This window comes from Dermacentor albipictus, chromosome 1 (genome assembly GCF_038994185.2).
Source record: "Dermacentor albipictus isolate Rhodes 1998 colony chromosome 1, USDA_Dalb.pri_finalv2, whole genome shotgun sequence".
Lineage (NCBI taxonomy): Eukaryota > Metazoa > Arthropoda > Arachnida > Ixodida > Ixodidae > Dermacentor > Dermacentor albipictus.
Genome location: NC_091821.1, coordinates 494,264,949 through 494,288,112, shown reverse-complemented (window position 1 = coordinate 494,288,112; position 23,164 = coordinate 494,264,949). Strand labels below are relative to the sequence as shown.

Sequence of the window (23,164 nt, the reverse complement as noted above, 5' to 3'; positions counted from 1 at the left end):
GTGATACATATCGATACTCATTTTTCCTGGATGCGATAGAAATGTGGAACCAATTGCCAAACGCTATTGTTAGCCTAAAAGATGTCACCGACTTTAAAAATGCTGCTGAGGCATATTTATGGGAGTTTTCGATTTAGTTTTGAAGTGCCAAGTGATATGTGCAACTTGATATTCATTGTACGTATTTTGATAAATGTCAGAAGTGTGCTGAACAGCATTCAAGTGAACATCTTATTCACTGTGAATTGACAAGTGTTAAGCAACTTTACGTACACTGACATTGTCCATATTTGATTTATGTAATTGCAGTGCTCTTTATGTAATGTAAGTCCTCTCTGTTATGACCCTCTATGAGGGTTGACAGTATTAATAAATAAATAAATAGACAACGAGGAATGTGGGTAAGAACACTTTATTTTCAGCACACATGTTTTTTTTTTAATGAACGGCTGTTATACTGCTAAAATCTGCACATTTAATAAAAGTACACTGCTCTGCTTCATCACTCCATGCTAAGTGCAAGTATCCTGTACCAGGGAGTCAAACCAAGACGTGGGATGTTCAGTCTGTGAAAATAAAAACGAGTTTGAAACATTAACGCGCAAAAACTAAAGCACACTCAAGAAAATAAACACAGCACAGGAACATATCCAATGAATCAGAATTACCTTTGAGAGCAAACATATAGTTTCTATGGCACAGTGAAGAAACCTTATTCCTCCGGCTTTCTTTGAGCGCGAGAAAATATGAAAGTGCATGCGTTCTCCGTATATTGTGTATCTGTCACCTTTTCACACACAACAAAGATGGAAGAAATCAACAGTTCAGAAAAAAATGGCCGTGTAAACATTAACTGGCTTACGAGGTCGACAAACCAACGGTTCAAAGCACCACAGCCACGTCTGAAATAGCGCCGAAGGCCGGCCAGTACACTTAGGCGCCTCGGCGCGCGTAATGTAATAGGAGACGGCAGGTGCACGCGTACACCATTAAGGAACACATATTATATATGTCGGTGAAAGCGGTCACTCTTCAGTTCTGACATGCTTCACCGCGTAACACTAGTCTACTGCGGCGAAGCTGACTTCAGGACGCCGATTTATTCAACTCGTCTAGCGAGGCAGGTCCGTTTATCACGCTTGGCAGCGTTTGACATTTTCTGCATTAATTTCGTTTGTTCTTTTTAATTTTCTTATCACAGTGACCCTGTATCACGCAGTAGCAGAGCTAGTGCAGCGTCGTAGCTGCGTTGGTAAGCGTGTATGCATGCAGCAGGCACGGCGGCATTGGCTCTTGTTTGTAAACTTCAAGAGACGCTCTTCTGCGCAGCGATGCCATTTGTATTATTAAAAGAATGCAGGTTATGATTAAATGAGCCGCAGCAAAGCTGTAAAAAAGCAGTAGTAATGCTGTTCTAAGATCCTCTCGCTCGAGCGAGATGGTCTTAGAAAAAAAGCGCGATGTAACGCGATCTGACGGAACAGCTCGTCATGCCAGTGTTTTCTTACGTCCTCGTTCTTACGCGCACCCTCCCCTGAATCAGACTACTGAATGGTTCTGTGCACGCACTGACGATCCTGATGGAGGCAATACCACTCACATGAGCAGCTCCATATAAGATGTCACGGCCCATTCCACATGCCGGCGGCAATTTGACGCGGCTATGAGGCAAAATATGCGCACAAGGTACCTAATGGTAACGCATCAAACAGCTCACAGCCCCAATCCTTTATTACACGCATATAGCGTGGAAAGATGAATTACTCACGCTCTAAGTGGGCACGGAATACGAACCGCTTCGCAGCGCAGCCGGCTCCGTAAGACAGACGCCATGAAAATGAGCGGATGTGACATCACGGGTTATAGCGGACGTGACGTCATGGGTGAACGTAGACATTTCGGGCACCTTTCGTCTGCTGTGCCCCGGGCACAGCAGACACTGCCTTTTTGTTTCTGTTTTGGCCGGCGTTGGGCGTACCCGGTGAACGCAACGGGTACGTTGCGTTCACCCAAATAGCCAACTTATTACTGATTTGGCTTGGCTCCCGTTGGATTTTTAAAAGGCGGCGGTAGTGCGCTTTGGACATTTCTTGAATTTCTTGTGAGCGTCTGTGCAACAAGGTGTAACCTTTCTCTATGGTGAAACCTTTACGAGGTGTTTCTGCGTTGTATGTTCGATTTAAGTGGTCTTCGCTGCCGTGGTTAGTTTGTTTGGCTGGTTAGTACATGTGCAAACGGTCTTTTGTGATGTTCTGGAGTTGTGGAAGGTCGTCGCCCCTATTGCAAGTACTTGCGTTGTCGCGACATCATTCGAACACTATACGATCAGAGCAGAAACAAGTGCTGTAACCTACCCCGGTTATTGTGTAGGCGTCAGCTCTCAAAGTATTGGTCAATGCACGGTGGGAGCCCGTTTTATCTGCGGATGCGTGCTTGCACCAACTCTGACGAAACTCTGATCATTCGGGACCTATGAAAGCAGTGCTGTGTTGTTTTTGTTCCCTGCTTAGTTCGCCTGTTTACATACTCGCCTGAATGTGTGCTATTGTGGTTTTTAAGTTTTCCCCCGTGGGTCTGTACCAGATACCTCGCATTCAGCTGCTTGTCACCTGTGGTCGTTTATAACTTTGCTGCAGAATTTTGTCCTTAAGTCGAATAAACTTTGGAAGGAAATCGTGAAGCTTTACTCCCGGAAAGCGCTTGTACGTCCATAGAATTTACACTTCAAATGCAACACATATCCTCATTTAAATTTTAGAAGAATTTATAGTTTCCGTAAATTGAAATTGCAGATAAACAGAATTCAATAAATTGAAGATTTCTATATGCACACCAAATAAGTTCTGCAAAGTAAAACGGTTTGTTACATTAAAGTTCAATATATGGAGGTCTAATTGTACAAAATTGATTGATATAGGGGTTGATTGGATACAGGGTGTGCATATTCACACGCCTGGTTCCGTAGTCAGTCGTTACGTGCCGCTCTACTTGAGCAATAAACCAAGCAACAATGTTAATGTTTTCGAACTGTTCATATATCGGGAGCACACCAAGAAGGTGATCTAAAACCTCCAGGCATATGGTGACTTTCTGTTCCAAAAGAAAAAAAAAAGTAATAGTAATAATGTGTACAGTGGCATAGCAGAGTAAACAAACAAAAAAGCTGTCTTTTTAAGACAATGCTACATTTTTTTTTTCCTAATTACAGCAGCTGTGCAAGGTGTTCTAGACCAGTTACGATATTTGAAAATTCAGTGTGATGGGCCAGTCTGTTTCCCTTAGTGTTATAATGGCCTCATATTCTTGCGAAGTTAATCATATGACTCCTGTATCCTTACTACATTGAACTCCTGAAATGTTTTATCCCGGCCACTGCTCCTCATCCACCATGCTGCTTCTGCTTAATAGTTCTCAAGGCAATTATATTGCCCTCCTCTCCCTATTATTCAGGCAGAGAAACAGATCCACATGGCCATCACAAACTAATTTTCACTTGCACATGCCCTGACGTTCAAAACATTGCAGTTGAGCTGGAAGCTAGAATCAAGCTAGAAGCTAAAGGGAAGCTAGAATTAGCACTAGTGAAATGTGAAGGTTGTTAGCAAAAGTGCCCACAGTGTGTGAAGCCACAGTTTATGCGAAGATAAAAGTTTTGAGAAAAATTGTATAAATTTTGCAGTTGATATTGTTGTTTTATTAATGCTGCTCTTGCTTTAGTTATCCCTTTTTTTTAGTCACCATATGTGTTAAATGTCACAGCATTTGATATTATAGCATTGACATATATCAGTGGGGTGGGGGGTCCTTATCTGGATAGTTCATTTCTAATGCATACACTTTGCATGGCTTGTTCGCGTTGCCAACACCTACTGTATTACTTTCCTATTAAAACCTTCACAATTGTTTTTCACACATAAATAAAACAAGCAGTCTAAAAATGCTCCTTTGTCTCATGCAATATAGCGCTCCTCTCAACTAAAGCTGTATGTATGAGACACAAGTTGACAGCTACATGTTAGCTGCAAAACCTCTTAAATTTGCAACAATATTGAATATATTGAGACAAAAGAGCTATCTTGGTGAACATAATGCTGCTGATGCTGACCAGCACATGAGTAGTGCTTCTTTTATTACAAACATTTAATCACATTGCAGAGAGTGTGTACCACTTAAATCACAATCATTTTATTGAGATATTTTTGTGTCATTTGCATGTGGCAGAAGCAGGAAATAGTAAGCTGACTCTGCCTTAAAGCAAACATATGCATGAGAGAGCGCTTAAAGCATTACTTGTTCAAACCGAGGCTTTGGTGTCTAGATTTCACGACGAAGAGAGTAAAATGTGAGGTCACTTACCCTGTATTCTGAAACCATCTATGACTGGAAGCTTCATTCCACTGAGATGAGCGCAGTGCCACCCCTTGACTGAAGACGACACTGTGTTTCGTTTCACAGTAATTGACATGAAGTTTAATTAAAGCTAAGCAACCGCCTGTGTCAAGGAGTGGGGCTGCTGTGCATTTGAATCCAGGTGGAGGGTTGAGTGGAGAATACAGAAGTTAGTCATCTTTACCGATCCTTGAGCCTCTTAAGAGATTTCCTACAACATTTAAGCTCAGCCTTTCTGTTTTCTTACAGCATGGTTATTACAGGTGGTACAAAACATTCCATTGTACAGTTTCTATAATTCTTTGGGAAAACATACATCACCTCACTAAACAGGAATAGGCTCAATAGGTTCACTGGTATCATCTATAGTGTTTCCATCCAAAACCTATTGCTATTACAAGGCATTGCAGACATTCAGTGATGTAGCCAGAAATTCATTTCAGGGAAGGATTCTCCACTGGCCACTACCACTCCCCCATCACCTCTCTCTCTAGCACTATATAAATGTGTGGAGGGTTTTACATCACACCAAGGCAAACTCCTAGCACTCCCCGGACAGGAATGCTTTAGCAATGAGGATGCACATTTTTACGTTGCCAAAACTTTGCTTAACTTCTGACAAAAGTTTTTCATTGCTAAGACTACGCCTAAAATTATGCTATCATCCTTGTGCTGTTTTTAAAAATGACTATATTAAAAATAACATTTTGTTTACAAATTGATGTATTTATATAATGTATATTATGACCTTGTTGGTACATTACTTAGGAAAGTGAACTGTGCTAAAAACATGACAGCGCTCTGTCTTGTGTCTTCTTGTTTGCAGCCCAGACTTGTTGCAGCCCAAGTAACAGTGAAGGTCAGCGTTATTTTCTTACCAGATTTGCTAGTGAGTGGTTCAGCCATGGCTGTGTATGGAAGAGAGCGGGCACTATTTTGCAAGTCGCCTATTACTTAATTGCAGGCATTATGGGCATGCTTCCCTGATACCTGCCTATTCTAAAGACTGCAAAGCAGCAAGCACAGCACATGCTATGACAGGGTAGGTGAATCTCAGCTAAGGCAACTGGCCACAGCTATCTGGTGTTATTTTCTTACCAGATTTGCTAGTGAGTGGTTCAGCCATGGCTGTGTATGGAAGAGAGCGGGCACTATTTTGCAAGTCGCCTATTACTTAATTGCAGGCATTATGGGCATGCTTCCCTGACACCTGCCTATTCTAAAGACTGCAAAGCAGCAAGCACAGCACATGCTATGACAGGGTAGGTGAATCTCAGCTAAGGCAATTGGCCACAGCTATCTGGTGTTGAGCGATCGAGCAGTGATGAGACAATCCCCCTATGTCCCATAATTTTTCACTTCATTCTTGATGCCCTTAATGCGTGTCACCACCCTAGCCCCCTTACTGTATCATCCTCCCCACTCCCTGGAGCTCTCTGAAACTCTTTTCAGCTAATCACTGTCCCGCTTTTCAACATTCACGGGGTTGTTGAATGACACAGCATTCTATAACATTCCTATATTTATGTTTCTGTGTGGACATCGAGGCCATTCACCTAGCTCCCATAGTTTGTTGTGGCGGCTTCTTAGCTTCCCTGGTCCAGCACCCCGTCCTTGATATAGATTGCCGCGCGCAAATCAGCATTCTGTAGGCCTTTCTTTCTTGTCCCGTTTTCTCTCCATTTTTTCATTCTTAGCAGTGTGTACAAACTAGCCTGAGAGCAAGCTCTTCTGAAGTTTATTAGCGTAATGAAAGTCAGAGTCAATGGAAAGTAAAAGAAGAAAGAAGAAGGTGGGGGGAGTGTTCTTTATGAGTTTTCTAAACAAGCAAGTTGATATAAGTAAGTTGTATAATAGCAAGCACCAAGTATAAAAGAATAAAAAACACATTTGCACTTCTCGTCTGACGAAATTTACTGTGCTTTTACAGAAATGAAAATCATTGAAAAGGAAGTAAGTGTTTACGTTGAGATACGAGCACGTAATCTGTAAGCCTCGTAAGCTTATGTCAAGTAAAACAACATGAAATCCTGAGAGATTGAGCTTCTTAAGTACACGTGTTATAATAGGAACACCAACCTTCTTCAGTATGATAAAAGCACTGTAGATCAAGGTTCTCCACGTAGTGGAAACATTGTTAAATCTGTTAAGATGTGAATGTGGGCAAGTTGGTAACAAAGTTCTAACTTGCTAAAGCACATTACTGTCCTCATCGAACTAATGACTATAGTTTCTTGTACATGTGTCTTGATCACATTCAGCACAACATTATGCATTTTTAGCTTTCTTTAATACATTCTGTAGCCCCTCAATGGATTCAAGATGCTAGAAACCTATGTTGAACTACAAAGTGCTTGCCATTAAAAAAGACAAGAAGTCAGTTCCTGTGTTAGAAATATTTATTAGTTAGAGAAAGGCTAAAATTTAGTATGAACATTAGCCATGTCTTGAAGTTTTCATCCTACTCATTTTACAGTTGAAGCTAGCTTGCTTCTCAGGTTACTTGTGCTTAGAATTAAAGCACAACAAACAGATGAATGGCTTGCCGGGGCGTTATTCACAGAAAGTGGTCACTTTTCTCACTCTCACCATAGTGTTTGGGCTACTGCTGGTACTGTTGGCCGCATAGCAGCCAGTGCAGAGCCACTGAGTGTCGTGTGCCGATGTGCCAGTTTTTCTGAGCATGTGGACACTTCTCCCACGAGTTTCTTCGATGTTGTCTTGACGAGGGCCGAACAGTGAATGAGCCAGTTCATCTTGAAATTTTATAATTGGCATAGAGTTTCCTTCAAGCATGCCACGAATGTTCCACGCATTTATGATGACACATCCAACAAGCAACTCAACAGCTACCTTTCTGTACCACTTGAGTCCTTTTCTAAGGCAGTTGTGGTATAACGTCATTTGGTCACTATAGTCGACGCCCTTTTTTGCTGCATTGTAATCGAGACCGGCCTGATGTTTCATAATTGGTGCATTGTCCCTTGTTTTCTTCCCACTGTCCACCAAAGTTGCTTCATATTTGGCAACAGATGTGAGTATCAGAACAGGCCTCTTGTCCATCCACTTCAGTGCCTTCACTCCATTTTTGGACTGAAGTTCGGTAACACTGCCATTTGCAACCTTTACTTCAGTGAGATCTTTTGGCAGCCCTTTCCTCACTGAGCAAACTATGCCACGAATGAAAGTGTCTTCCTTTAGAAGGCGAAAAGTGAGCGGCAAGCTCATGTAGAAGTTGTCTACAGACAGCGGGCACACAACTTCCTTGTAATTTTGCAGGAGTTTCAAGCATACATCTTCGGCATGTCCGATGCCAATTGTTCAGTCACACTTTCCGGCATATACATCAACCTTTAGCCTGTAACCGTCTTTGGTACATGCCTTGAACAGCCTGACTCTGTAAGAACGAAAGTCTGCCACGCCATGGCACTATTGTTTCATCTATCACAACCTCCTTTCCTGGCTCAAGCACAGTGGCAAAAATTTTGGTTCAATTTCTCTACCAGAGGATGGATCTTAAAGACATGATCCTGCAACTCTGCAACCAGTTAATTGTCCGCAAAATGCCGGAACCTCAAAAGTAGGGAAAAGGCGGTCACGGCTCATATTTTGATGAATGAGTTCAACACCATACAGGTTACTTTTTGCCCAGTAGTGACTCGGATAGGAAGATGGACGAGATTAATACAAATTGGTATTCCAACAAATGCTTTCGTTTGTTGGAGATTGGTTTCCATCCAATTTTTCAACTTTGATTTAGATTTGGGAGTAGGAAGACGGAGGAGACCAATACAAATCAGTATTCGAATAAATGCTTTAATTTCTTTGGCATTGGTTTCCGTCCAATTTTTCAAGCGTGATTTAGATTTAGGAGTAGTTGACTTCAACACTTGTGTGAACCTGTTTGTTTCATTGACCATCATTTGCCAAATGTCATCCGTAATAAACAGTGAACATAAAGATGGGGCATAACGGCTAGATGGCAACTGAATGATAGTGGGCGGCCTAGAGTACGTGTGGTGTCACACTAGGCGAAGTGGTTGTTGCCGGTGTCCATTTCTCTAGAGATGGGCTGAGAGAAATGAGAGCATTGTATCCTGAATCATTCACCTCAGAATCATCAGTCAGGTCTGACTCTCCATTCGACATGCTGGCTGAGGTCTGTGATGGTTCGTAAACACTATCTTTGTCACTGATTTCACTGTCCACTGCTGAACATCTGACACTGAAGCACTTGACTCATCCGCTGGTGATCGCGAAGTTGCTGGTGCATTCTTCTGGCCCAAAACTAAGTTTATTTGTTTCCTCTGCATTGTGCTTTTTTTTTTTTCATCCGTAAGGGGCATGAGGATCTATCTATTAGACACGCTGAAAAGTTTGGGAGTAGCAAGAAAAATGCAGGTACTTATTCCAATGGCACGTATTTCAAAGACTGCTGCGAAAGTTTGCAAGAAACCCAACTGAGAAATGCGCCGCCACTCCACTCTCCGAAACAAACATGCCACCCCATGTCCAATGCAATAAAAATATATATTAGTTGCAATTTCAAACCTCAGATGGCAACACAAGAGCGAGAATTCTTGCGTGTGGGTCACTGGTGAGTCACGCCACACACAGCATAAAAACGTTTTCGTTGAGTGCATCGTGGATTGCCAGTGGGTCATAGCATTTAACATTAGACAAGTAGTCTACTGGCTATCTATAATCTCACGCAACAAAAATCGTACCTCTGAGTTAAAGTGTCATAATGTTATCGCAGCAGCAAGCAGATGAATGCCCGTAACTTTGCTGCTGCATAGGAGCACAGGCTGTGCTGTGATGGCACTCAGAGTGACACGTGACTTAGATTCAAGGCAGCATCAGTTATTTGTTGAATCTGTTGCTGCAGTGAACTAATTAAAGTTTAGAGAAATAATGAAAAATACAACCCGAATGTCTGGGTGCTTTTGTTTTACTTCGCACTGTAGTAAGAGAGATGAATTTCCGTTTCGTCTCCTTTTCCCGACGTTTGCACGCGCGCAGAGAACGAAAGTATACGTCATTGTCTACTGTGTTCCAGCATTGAGATCATGAATGCTCTTTTATCCTCTCGCGTTTGCCTCAGTGCTGGGGCACTGACTTATACCGCTAATCACGTGTTCTCGTGTAGAGCGCGCATTATCGTCCGCTACAGGAAACGAGACAAGCGCAACAGCTCGCGCGACACCGTCACCGGAAGTGTGCCGGTGACGATGAAAAAAAGAAGACGGCAGGGTATACCCGCCGCGACCCCTCGGCTCCGGTATGGGAGAACGCAGTGAAGGAAATTTGCTTACACAGGCGAAACGGGGAATGTCGAGAGAGTGCTTATATAGGCGGCGACGCTCGCCTCCTGAAATCATGCGTTCGCGGCACTTCAATCATTCTCTATCTGCTCTTAATGAACCAATTTGAAAAATGCTTGCGGTAGAACACTTCTTAGAGGGCACGTAACAACTTTCAGTGTATAACCAAAATTTGTTATGTAGCCTGTGAGGGGCCCTTTAAAAGAAACTCGGTAAAAATCGGGTGTACTGTGGGATGTTGTTACAGCTGCGTCGAGCTTCACAGCCCTCTACACAAGCATTGCTGTGAAGCCTGTGGCAGAAATAGAGTTTTATTCAATCAAAGGACTGCATAGAGCGCGCTCTCGCGTTGTGCTACGTGAATTAAATCATTCGTTTCCTGCCTGCACAAACGTTTGCATCTCGAGTGGATTTCAAGCACACCGTATAATAACGTGCAGTTCCGTCGTGCTTCGCAGCACTATACACAAGCACTGCTGTAAAGCTAGTGGCAAAAGTACGATGTCATGAAACCAGATCAATGCATATACCTCGCTATTTTGGTGCGCTGCGTGAATGGAAACATTGCTTGCCTGCCTGCACAAACGTTTGCATCTCGAGTTAATATCAAACAAATCATATAATATGTGCAGTTTCGTCGAGCGCTTCACCGCACTGCATGCAAGCATTGCCGTAAAGCCTGTAGTATAAATAGGGTTTCATGAAGTCAAATTAATGCGCAAACCTCGCACTTGTGGTGTACAAGGTAAACAAAGAATTCGTTGCCATGTCTCCGCAGTAGTTGGTCACGTTGATTTGTGTGAGCATATTGGTTCATGTGCCCCACCTACCTCTGTGACGAGAAAATAAGCAAGAATATCAGCTGCTATGTGTCGATGCATATGCTTTTTATTACAAGGTGTAGGAGCAGTACATCATGAGTAAACCACTCATGGAAACAGTACGTTCCTTGAACATTGTAGCTATTTAATAGCCTAGGAAGGGCGCTATATTGGAAGTTGCAATTTTTTTTCTGTTCGCAAAATTCAATAACTCGATGCTTTTTCTAAAAGCAAAAAATTATAAATTTCGCAATGATACGTATGCTGCGTCAGTAAGTTAAGTAGGCAGCACATAATTAGGCTAAGCCAGAGGAATATCCGCAGGTAGGGATTTATACAAATGTACAAAGTATTTAAAAAAAATGTTTTCAGTGTGGAGTAAGGAGTTGCATGTGCGTCCAGCGCTGATTTCCAGCGCTTAATTTTTGTTGAACCTTGATGTAACAAAGACGTAACACTCAGCACTCTATTTTGTTACATCAATTTTTTTTTTTACAATGGAACACTGCATTCTACTATAGGTGCCGCTCATGCGCCCCAAAATTTTGGCCCCTCTAAGGAAGTCACTGTTCTCTAAGTTTCGCCCGAAACTTAGATATCGCTACTTCCTATTGACACTCGTGAAACCAGCAGCCACGTCGGCTTGCCGCCTTTACACCGGCCGCAAATTACTTTTAAAAAATGTGGCACGCGCGGGCCGTGTATATGCACTCTGCTGCGCGCGGACAGCCATATGCACGGGCACGGCCGGGCAAGAGACGTCGCGCGCTCTCTGACCCTAGCGCGCACTTGATCACGGGACGTGGACAGCGCGCATAAAGCTGCCATCCTTCTCGGCTCACAATCGCACCCTTTCATTCGCAATTAACCCCAGCATGTGGGATGCAACGGAGCACTATAATTTTTGTCACACTTGGACTTTAAACCAAACATCAGGGCGATGGCGAAAATTCGCTTAGGGTGTCCAAAAATTGCTATCGCAATAATACACTATGGAGAAAGGTATTATGTAAATTATCTGTGGATGGGTCGAAACCCCCTAATTTCCCAAACACGCACCCATGTGTGGCACGCTGCACACATGGATCCCGCGCGGCACGCTGCATCATTAAGGCGTATCGTTCTTCGCTAGCTCTATGATCATTTATGCAGTAGTCACTTGGCGAGAAGCTTAATTTCCAACCTATGCGCAAGTCTCGTAGCTGAATTTCGAAAGTACACGGACCATATATATGTTGGCAAAATAATCGGAACTCACTATTTAGACTCGCCAAAATTATAATTAGCTGCTCACTTGAACTCATAAGAATATATATTCTTATGAGTAGTATATGCTACTCAGCCGAGCTCACTCGGGCTCAAACTCGCCAAAATACTGCTCAGCTGGGCTCACTCAGACTCATGGGATGATCTCAGGGAGTTGACTCATCAGTGAGTTTGCCAGCGTATGATGTGTGCTGAACCACAAACCTGGCTTTCTTGAATAAAAACAGTTGGTCGCTGCAGCATATGGATGCACATAAGTGTAATTCAGAGAGCGCGGCATTGTAAAGGCTGCCACAGTTACCATGCCATGCTGCAGCTCATTTCAATCATGTCAAATGCAATACCCCTGCCAGCTTTTAGTCAGTCGATCAAATGTGATTGCTATTTATCTCATCACAACACCTCATTTTCCTGCCTAAGGCTTTGGGTGAATTTTCCTTGGCATCCATTTTGTTACTTTAACAGGTTACCAGTTATCTGTTGCCTATACGAAATTTGAAGTTGTGCACATGTCATGTGGACTCCATGCCAAACTCGTAGTACTGCATGCGTTTTTGCAGTTAGGTCCAGAGTTACAGAATCGCATGTGGGAGTTACTTTAGTTAGCAGCTGTAGCTTTGGAACAAACACGTGCATGAGAGTGTGCTTAAGTGTTACCTGTCAAGACTGGGAGCACCAAGGCAACTTGTGCAGTAAAGGCATGGGCAGTACGAGCCCACAGATTTTACTAAGTGTGGCTGAGGTGATGCGTCTAGATTTCACTATGAAGAGAGCCAAATAAAAGGTTGCCTATCCATCATACCTATTCTGGAGCCTTTTCTTGAGCTTTTCTAAAACATTAAGCTCAGCGTGTACACTTTATCACAGCATAATTATTACATGTGATATAAAACATTGTATTGTGCAGTTTCTGCAACTCTTCGTGAAGGCATCTATCCATACATTAAACAGGAATAGGCTCAATGTTGACATATCTCCACAGTAGGATCTCCAGGACCTCGTACTGTCACAATGCATCACAGACATTATTTAAGTGAACTCCAGAAGTGAAGCTCTTCGTTAACATTGGCTAAAATTGTATTTTTATATAGCAAAGTGATCATGCATAAATCTGTATGTCATGACAGAACACTTTATTTCTCACGGACTTTAGTTTACAATTGTTTTCAAGATCAGGAAAATTGTGCAGTGTGCTAGTTGGTTCAACATACTTAACACTGTTGTGCGGAGTGACGAAGGGACAGGACTTGAGCGAGAAAACAATAGACACCTGAGCACAAACTATCAACTGGTGATTATCACAAGGGAATGATTCTGCTGAAAAGTAGGAACCAAAGGAAAAGACAAGTCGTGGAAGCATACAACCTCAAGGTGGACCCACAGGGCTCATGTGTCAGCCCACCGTCTATTTCACTCAGCAATAAAGAGATTAGCATAATCACTGACAATAGAGGGTGTAGGTAGACCGGGAAGAGGACTCCTGTGCATGCGTGTAGGCTTCATGTACGCTTCACTTGCAGAAAAATAAACCAGTTCATAGTTTGCGCTCAGGCGTCATGTGTTGTTTTCTCGCTCAAATCCTGACCCTTCATCGCTCTGCGCAACAGTGTTAAGTTTTCAGGTTGTTCACTATGTGATGTAGGAAGGGTAAAATTGATGGGAAATCCCAATATTCTCGGGCATATCGTGAAAAATATGGCCCAAGTCAAGTGTCATTTTAGGCTTCACTGTCCCCTTATATAGGGCAAATAGTAATAGTTTGAATTCTATGGACGCTGGTTGCTTTTTCTGACTTAACCTAGGCAGTGCTCAGCTCTCAGTTGAAAGGAACAGGTAAACAGGAGGACTTGCCACATAAGCAGAAGGTAGCACTCCAGACTTAAGCTTAATATACTGCGTGCTTCCACAGCCCTAGGGGGCTAGTCTGTAAGTGTTGACTAAGTGGACTGTCCATTCCAGTACACGCTGAATGAATAGAGCACGAGAGCCCATGGTGATGATTGCCACTTGCTCTACCAGCTTATAGCTCTACCTAATCAGTGTGTGCTGAAACAGTCCACTTAGTGGATCCTTACAGAATCCTTCTCTAGACTGATGTTTATGTTGGTAGGTTGCAAGTATTGCACTTTCTTTCCTTTGATGTGGGCAGTTCCCACATATGGATGCAATTTAACATATTGTATTCATATTGCCTTTGGTCTATACATATCTAATTCATGCTTATAACCAGGCCTACAAGCTCTTGTCCTGCATATTTATATAGCCTTCTCATTGGAGAATGGAGTCATTCTCCATTATACCCTCAAGCACGTGAAGTAGACACTGCAATAACCCCAAGGGAGGGGGGACAGTAACGCAAAAACCTTACTGGGCTTGTGGTGCTGCTGAAGGATGCACACATACCATTTATGCTAAAATTCCCAGCAGACATTCCAAAGTTTGTACGAGTTCGACTTTAGCTGGCTAAACTGAACGATTCATATTGAAGGCAATTCTTGCAACATTTGGTCAAACTGAATGAAACTGGACAGCACAATTAGCTGTGTTCATCTACCATTTATACGACTGCTGCCCCGAGCATTTTGCCTGTTACTTTGCCTTTCGTTTCTGAACTATCAAGTTCAAGTACACATGTACTTTATTACTGTACAAGTAGAATGGCTTCAAGGCTTTTCCTGGGCATTCAACAGTCACTATTTATTCCTATAAGCCTTCCTGCATGTGAAGGCAAAAGAAACTTATTAATTCATGCTGGAAGTATAAAAAGACAGGTATTTGCACAGAAAATGTTTATTTTGAGCACCGAGGTTCTTGCTGATGTAGATATGGTGCTGGCTCCCTCCTTGTCCGAAGCATGTGCTTGCTGTACACAGCACCAGATGATGGCTTCCTAGGTCAAAAGATCAAATTGAAATAAGAGGCATTTTGTTTTAGCCCCGGAAAGAAAAAGCAGGATTGAGACTTTAACATGTATAAAAAATACTTGCCTAAAGAAAAATTAATACACAAGCAAATTCACTAAAGAGGTTCACTTTCAAGAGCGAAAGTATGGTTACGATGAAAATTACAAGGAAGCTTCACTGCTCATTGAGGTTTCGGTTCAGTAGTTGAGCCACGAGGGTTAGCATGCTACATCTTGCATATTATGTTTTGTAGAACAATATTGCACTTTGAACAATGTAGTGCCTATTTAAATGAACTGACAAGGAACGCTGAAACTCCAGGCTAGTTTGGTCTGCACAAGATATGATACAGACACTGTACTGCATTCATTTAGTGTTTTTGTCACTGATCTCATGCACAAAGGTCATTCACACCTATCCTACATGAAATGCAGTTACTTCTTTGAAGCTTCATCTAGTCCTTGAATTTGCTGCATGCTTATGTCTAAGGGAGTTCGCTTGGTTCCTGTTAATGTAGTACATCTAAGCAACTGTTATCAAATGCCCATAGTGTTCCCTTGCATGTACAAAACATTTTTGGCCCTTTCAATGCACAATACTCATTACATTTGACACTTGGGACTCGTGCAAGGCGCCATTTAGTATTATATGCTTGTCCACATCTGATAATACTTTCATAGCTGGGTCATTCCCATGCCAAATGCCTTGGTTATTACTGTGACCATCTCACACTTTTCCTTTAGAATCTTCTTGTCCACTTTTAAGGAAGCACCCCACGACACAATGTCTCCATCCTAGTGGTGCTATGGAGTTAACTTATGTGCTAGTTGTAGCAGATGACGTCAACTGAAGGCCACTGAAGATAAAACTCTCTGCGACAATTCCTTTTACACAAAAAATGCAAACAATACAGAATAGTCAAAATGTAGTTATCTGGCAAGACTGGCTGCATCCATCATCTTTGTTTGGCGCAATTCTGAGGTGGCTCCATGTTACAAGACGCTTGGCGATTATTGCCATGTGACTGTTTGGGACTCTATAAAACACAAGAATTGCCTTACTCCGGCCTTTCTCTTTGTGCAGCGGCCAAGGTTATTATTCGTCCAATCGCACCGTGTCCTGTTTGTGTGTCCATAGACTAAATTCTTCACCACATTGTTTTTGCCGTATTTCGTGAGTGAACTATGAACTCATCTTGGGGTGGGACTTCTTATCTTTGGCGTTTGCTTCTATCTCTTGTCGTCAGCGCCTCACACAACTGGATGATGCCACTGGCAATTCTCTTCCTAACCACGAAGAATGCATTCGTCTCGTCACCTCTTCCGATTATGTTCTTTGGCCACCTAGAGAAAAGATTATAGGTGTCAACTCCTGTAACATTGTGGATGGCGGCGTATTCATTCTACCCTATGACCATACCCTATCTCGAGCAATTCTGATTACCCCTGGCCTTATTCGCTTCTCTGAGGGGTCTGCATTGCTTACTGCAATAAACCAAATCGAACCCCAACTGTTGCCTCGTGGATCAACTGTCACTTGAGCTGTTGACACTCATGTCGTTGCAATTGTCACGAAGACAGCTCAGTGTGTTCTTGCGTCTGTTACCGTGCGCTGAACAAAATCGTGCGCAAAGATGTTCACCCCGTGTCACGGATGGATGATGCACTAGATTCACTCCACGGTGCTGAGTATTTTTCTAGCCTTGACTTTAGACCAGGCTACTGGCAAATACCGATGTCCAAATCCGACAAAGCAAAAACGACATTTGCTACCCCTGATGGGCTCTACGAGTTCAGTGCGATGAGTTTTGGACTCTGCAATGTGCCTGCCACATTCGAACGCATGATCGATAAGTCTTGTGTGGCTTGAAATGGAAAACCTGTCTGTGCTATCTCGACGACATTGTGTTTTCAACCATGTTCTCACAACATTTGCAACATCTTGATGAAGTCCTTGCCTGTCTTGCAAATGCTGGTTTGCAGCTCAACACACGCACACGCGCGTGTGCGCGCACACACACACACACACACACACACACACACACACACACACACACACACACACACACACACACACACACACACACACACACACACACACACAAATGCAGTTTGGCCAGCGAGGCCATCAAAGTTCTGGGGCACATAGTCTGCAAAGAAGGTATTCGTCCGGACCCCGAGAAGCTTACTGCCATCCTCGAATTTTGTGTCCACTGCGTCAAAAAGACATGCACAGTTTTCTTGGACTTGCTTCTTCCGGCACTTCATATGCAACTTCGCTACACTTACGTCCCCGCTCCATCAGCTCCTCCCCAGTAATGCACCCTTTGTTTCGTCCGACGAATGTGAACATGCTTTCCTGCTTTTGCAACATGCCCTGACGTCAGACCCAGTACTGCGCCACTTTGATCCAACCGCGCCCACCATCTTTCACACCGACGCTAGCAGTCAGTCTCGGTGCCATTCTACTACAATGCGACAACACAATCCGCGAACGAGTAATTGCTTAGGCTAGTCGTGCACTAACCAGTGCAGAAAATTACTACACCATAACCAAGCAGGAGTGCTTCGCTGTTGGGCCGTGCAAAAATTTCACCCATGTCTTCATGGCCGCCATTTCACAGTCGTTACCGACCATAACACACTGTGCTGGCTTTCATCGCTAAAGAATTTATCAGGTCACCTGGGTTGCTGTGTGCTTAACCTACAGGAGTACGATTTCAATGTCATCTACAGGGCTGCAAAGAAGCATCAAGACACCAATGCTCTCTCTTGCTACCCTCTGCTGAATCATGACGATTCACCATAACCTCTCCGTGATTGTGTGCGTCCTGAGTCCTCTTCATCGGCTTTACCCATTGTAGCCCTCGAATGGCTAAGACACAACAGCCCATCTGTCCTTGTGTCCCACTAACGCATCGACCCATACTGCTGAACTATTCTCCAACGCATGGAAGATTCTTCATCACCTCCAAACGCCTGACTTCGTCGACAACTTAATCAATTCAAGCTGCACAATGGGGTTTTACATCGCAACATTTATCACATCGATGGCAACAAATGGGTCCCGGTCATACCATGTTCTCTGCAATGTGAGGTGCTTGAAGCCTTTCACGATCATGCGACGACTGGTCATCTAGGCTACCACAAGACTTACAACAGAATATGAAGTTGCTGCTCCTGGCCCATCTTCAGCCGTTGCGAAGTATGTTGCACCCTGCGTTCATTGTCAAAGCAAACCCAACAGCTCCTTCTGGCTCTTTACAACCTCTGCCTTGTCCCGCTTCGCCTTTTGAAGCAGTTGGAATAGACTTGTACGGTCCTCTTCCCATGACCTCACATGGAAATCGTTGGATTGCAACGGCCATAGACCATCCAACACGCTATGCGGAGACGGCATCTCTACCATCCTGGACTGCTGCTGAAGGCGCCGATTTCTTTCTACACAACATTATCTTATGCCTCCCGGAATGACGGCGAGTTCCATCCTCCCGTCGCGGAGTGCCAGCTTCAATCCTGCGGTCAAGTGCCCGCGAAAGGCATCCAAGACGAGCATGCTCGGACAGTGCAAGAGTGCCCCTGGTTGCCGATTCCAGACGGTCTTAATCCAATTGAGCATGAGGGCCTCGTCCATATAGCCCTTTTCATTCACGCGAACAACATCCCGTGGGAAAGCCTCTTTCGGCAGCGTCTTCCTCTTGAATATTATGTATGGGGGCAGCTTTCTGCCATCTGCAGTACACGCGAGCATCACCGTGAATGCTCGTTCCCCGTAGAAAGAAGCTCGACTTCTTTTGTGCCGCGTTCGCACACTGTGGTGAGCGACGGCATGTCGAACCACACCGGCATTTCATCAGCGTTGCCGATCTGTACCAACATGTAGCCATGCTGCTGCCGGAGACGGATAACATAGCGCTGGAATTCGACCAACTTGTCCTCGTATGCCTCTGGCTGCTTCTGCCAGATTGATTTGCGCTGTCGAAGTGCGAATCCCTTGCGTTGCATGAAGCGACGAACCCAATAAATGGAGCCCTTGAATTGTTCCTTGGGCAGTCCGGATTCTCGGGCGATCTCAATAGCTTTGATGCAGATGAGTTCTGCTGTGACTGGCAAAGATCTGGCACGATGCTCGCGGACAAAATCCGCCACCCTGTCTTTGAGCTCCGGGTGCACTGCGCCATAGAATAAAGAACTTCGTCAGAATAAAGAACCGCGCAGCGCCCGCGAGTTGGGCCGCGTCGGTCACCAAGGGGGCGATAACAATGCGGATGCCGAAAGGTCTGCGCTCCTACATGCTGCAAGACGACTATTCATGCTGTGCCAAGGGCCGGTATGTAAGTCAAGGGGTGAACTTTTAGGCTGCGTTCACACTTGGTCTTGGAGCAGGCGGAAGCGGAAAAAACTTGACAAAATCCGCCCGCCTAGGCGGAGAAACGGGCGGAAAACCAGGCGGCGAAAAAATCGGTCTCGGACCGATTTTTCCGCCCAGGCGAAGCGGAAAGACGTTCCGCTTTACCGGAAGCTGCAATCGCATGTAAACATCCGGTCGTAAAATTTAACGTTTTCCGTTGCTCATGGTCTATTTTTAGGAAAAGCAACTAGCTAAAGCTATCGAAACTATGTCTTCTTTATCTTCCATGGTAGACGAAAGTTAAAAACGACACGTGCAGTTGCGTGAAATGGTAGTTTTTAGTAACTGATGGGTCAATGAATGAACGTATGTCTTGAAATAGTGTGATGAACAGTGCCACCAGGCGGACAAACGTACGCAAACTAGATAAATGTGGGCGAAAGCGGACGTGGTTTCCGCTGCAGTGGCGAAACAAATGTGAACGTTTTGTAGATGCGCGAAAAAGATTATCCGGCTGCTTTGGCTTTTCCGTCCGCTTGCGGTTTCCCAAGTGTGAACGTAGCCTTAGTAATATTTTTGGGAAAAAACCTCAACCTATATTCCGCACTATACGGTACTCGCACTGCTAGAGACATATGCCGTTGCCGAGAACCTACGGCTTCCCGTCTACTCGGGTGCCACCACCTGTGCCACACGCAGTTGCACTGCGGCACCCTGCCTAGATTGAGCCCATAAGCCAGGAAAGCCACGCACGGCAATCTATGTCCGCAGCACCCTGGCGCGTGCTGTTCTACCTGTTGCTGACATCGCCGGTGGCCCCTTGGAGTCATGCGCCGTTGTGGTACGCCTTGGCAGCCAGGACACGGCTGTGGCGAGCATCTGCATCCGTCCAGGAAAGCCGTGGGATCCCTCCAGCCTCATCCAGCTGGCTGTTCGCCTTGGTGGGCATGCAGTCCTGTGCAGTGACTTCAACGCACACCACACGGATTGGGGAAGCCGCAGCTGCACCCGCTGAGGCAAAGGCCTCACAGATGCCATCAGCTGAGCTGGCCTGCTGACCTTGGAACACCAGGGAGCCCACCTACGTCTACCGCAGAGCTCGCACGGCCATTGACCTCTCCCTCAACACTGAGCAGTGCTCCTACTCCTGGGCCACAACTTCGGACAAATGGGGGTCTGACAACTTCCCTATTGCATCAGCCCCAGGTCTGGGAGAAGGCCTAGGTCAAGAACTTACGTCACAGACTGGTCCCTGTTCCGGAAGCACTGCAGCAAGTTGGACGATGGCCGTGACTTCCTGAGCGCCATCGTGGATTGTGCTCAGGCTGCCACCGTTCAGTGCTCTACCCAACCAGATACCCCCGCTCCGGACCTCCACCTGCTCAACATTCGTGCCTCCAGGCGCCGTATGGAGCGTGGAGCAATCCGGACGGGCAAGGCAGAACATTGGACCGAGTACAGACGTGCAGATGCCCGCTGCAGACGCCTCTGCTCTGCCATCGAGGGCAGGTCCAGGGGACCCCTGGCTTGGAGACTGCTCAAATCCCTCACCAGCAGGAGAGGAAGCCTACAACCTGTCCTCACCGTGGCCATCACGCTGTGCATCAGCGAAGAGGCCCTTGCGGAGCTCCTCGCCAACCAGTTTGCGCCGGCTGTACCACGCACTGCAGCCATCCTGAAGGTAGGGCAGCCTTCCGTCAGCCTGCCTAGCTGCCTGCACAACCACCACACAGGGTCTTCGCTTCCGTAAATGGCCTGTCATCCAGTCTTGGGAGCCTGGCCTCACAGTTCATTGGCCCAGAAAGCAGTCCGAGCACTTTTTCGCTACCTGAGGGCAACAGACTTGAGTGCCCGACTATAGACATCCTACACTTAAGTTCTCTCTCTTCCTCTTTCACTCCCCATTCCCCTCCCCACGTGCAGGGTAGCAAACTGGACTCAGCCTGGTTAACCTCCCTGCCTTTCTGTCTTCCCTTCTCTCTCACCACCCAGGGTGGACATCGAGCCAGGTTATGGCTATCTACCAGGACCCGCTGACGCTGCACGAGCTCCAAGCATCGCAGTGCACCAGGAGCCCAGTGCACCAGGAACCCAAATGCTTCGCAACCTGGCCACCAGCGAGCAGCTGCACCTGCTTGACTGCTTAAACATCTGGCAGTCAGGGCAGGTGCCGGAGTCATGGCGCACAGCCTACGTGGCCCCCATCCTGAAGGCCGGCTGAAAAACGTGAGCTCCTATCGGCCAGTCTCACTCACCTCTGCTGCTTGCAAGCTGATGGAGGCCATTGCTTTCTGGCCGATGAGCAGATAGGGTTCCGGCGGAGCTGATGCAGTGCGGACTCCATCGTGGACGTGGTCTCCACGCTGGAAGAGGCCAAGGCCTGCGGTGACGCCGTGCTCCTGGTGCTTATCGGCATGAAGGGGGCCTTTGACGGCCAGCCCTATCCAGTCGTTCAGCAGGCCCTGGACCTATTTGGTAGAGGGCGTCCCACAAGGATCAGTGGTGAGCCCTTTCCTGTTCAACCTGGCCCGACTGCCTGCTGTCCTGCAGACTGACCCCCACAACCACGTGAATACCTCCATCAACGCGGACCACATCGCCCTATGTGTGCGAAATCCACCACACAGCCACAGCAGTGCGCGCTCGGCTCTGCAAAGAGCCCTCGACACCGCCGCTGCTTACCTGAGCTGCATTGGCCTTGCCATCTCGGCAAGGAAGACCGAGGCCATGCTGCTCCACCCAAGAGCAATCGCCCGCTGCACAGCTGCAACTGGAAGGCGACCTTGAAGCCTGGCAGTGACGTACCCGGGGCTACACGTTCATCACCGGCTGACCTGGCTGCCTGCTGTCAAGACCCTGCATGTCCAGGTCCTCCGGGTCCACAAGGCAGTCTCCCAGCTTGTTGCCCGAGGACAGAGCTGCACCACTAGGTGGGCTCTGCGGCTGTACCATGCAGTAGCCACCTCACGCCTGCGGTACGTCCTCCCACTCGTGGCACTACCACGTGCCCGTCTCAAGAAGCTGGAGCTGCAGCATAGGGCCGAGATTAGGTTCTGCCTGGGCGCTCCCTGCAGCTCTGAAATCGCTGCAACCTTGGCCGAGACAGGAGCATGGTCCCCATCACTCCTGTCACAGCCCACATTCTACAATCAGCCACAGCTGTGCACATCGCTGAATGACACTGCGTTCAGGAATATCGGTCACATACCGACCGCACACACAACCCCCATCACACCTGCACTGAGCATTACGCTGCGGAGAAAGCTTATCAGTGAATGGCTACTGACAGCGCAGCGAAATTTTGGTTCTAAAGCAATTTTTCCCGACCGTGCAATGAGGCCGCAATGCGAGACCGCAACGAAGGCCGCAATTTGGTGACTTTATTCACTACCGCCCTTAGCCGGCAGATCTGAACCGTGCATCAGGAATGTGCATTTCCATTGGGGAACAATAGAAACTCTTATTTAGGCTAAACAAGCGCGCGTACGTACGTACTTACATGCCGCACTCGGGACATCTGCCATTCAAATATTCTGCCATGTAGCAGCACCGTAACCAAGTAATGTTACTGTTACGTGCTTCTGACAAAGACTCTAAATAACTCTGAAGGAGCGCAGTTCCGTGTAATATACGTTCTCTGCATTAGGACACTGTAGCACTGGCTGGCCGGTGTGGCGGTCCCTGCAATGCATCACAAAAGCTCGTGAGGAACCTGGCTATAAAGTATCATCACAGAACACCTATATATGGCATCATGCAGTCGAAAGATTAGCTACGCGTAGTAGATGCACATCAAACGCAAAGACGAAGTATACTTACGAGAAGCAAAAGCCCGAAAAATAAGCGATCCACCGCTTCGTGCACTCCGAGCCTGCCATATTCCATATTATGCCGCCAAAAAGGCCGAATGTGACATCACGGATGTGAAAAAAACAAAGACCGGATGTGGCGTCCCGGACGTGACGTTTGGGTGAACCTAACGCTTGCGCTGCGTTCACCGGGTGAACGCAGACACTTTCTTCTGTTTTACAGCACCGCGTTCGACCGTTTTACATCAGTTACAAGGCTACAATTCCACCCATGATTCGACCACTACCCTCCGCTACGCGCC

The 23,164-nt window shown here is 46.0% G+C and overlaps 2 long non-coding RNA genes across 3 annotated transcripts; both read right to left on the bottom strand.

Moving 5' to 3' along the window:
- Positions 1 to 396: 396 nt before the first annotated feature.
- LOC139059867 (uncharacterized) lies at positions 397 to 1,849 on the bottom strand. Its single transcript, XR_011514428.1, has 2 exons — positions 1,769 to 1,849; positions 397 to 566 (listed from the first exon to the last, which is right to left on the bottom strand). It is a non-coding gene; the product is annotated as an uncharacterized lncRNA (long non-coding RNA).
- Positions 1,850 to 14,577: 12,728 nt separating this feature from the next.
- LOC135913271 (uncharacterized) lies at positions 14,578 to 22,963 on the bottom strand. Of its 2 annotated transcripts, none has more exons than XR_010567942.2 (3): positions 21,736 to 22,963; positions 21,309 to 21,604; positions 14,578 to 14,690 (listed from the first exon to the last, which is right to left on the bottom strand). It is a non-coding gene; the product is annotated as an uncharacterized lncRNA (long non-coding RNA). The 2 variants fall into 2 exon arrangements; XR_011511579.1 differs by having other exon boundaries at positions 21,309 to 21,521; positions 21,736 to 22,962.
- Positions 22,964 to 23,164: the final 201 nt, after the last annotated feature.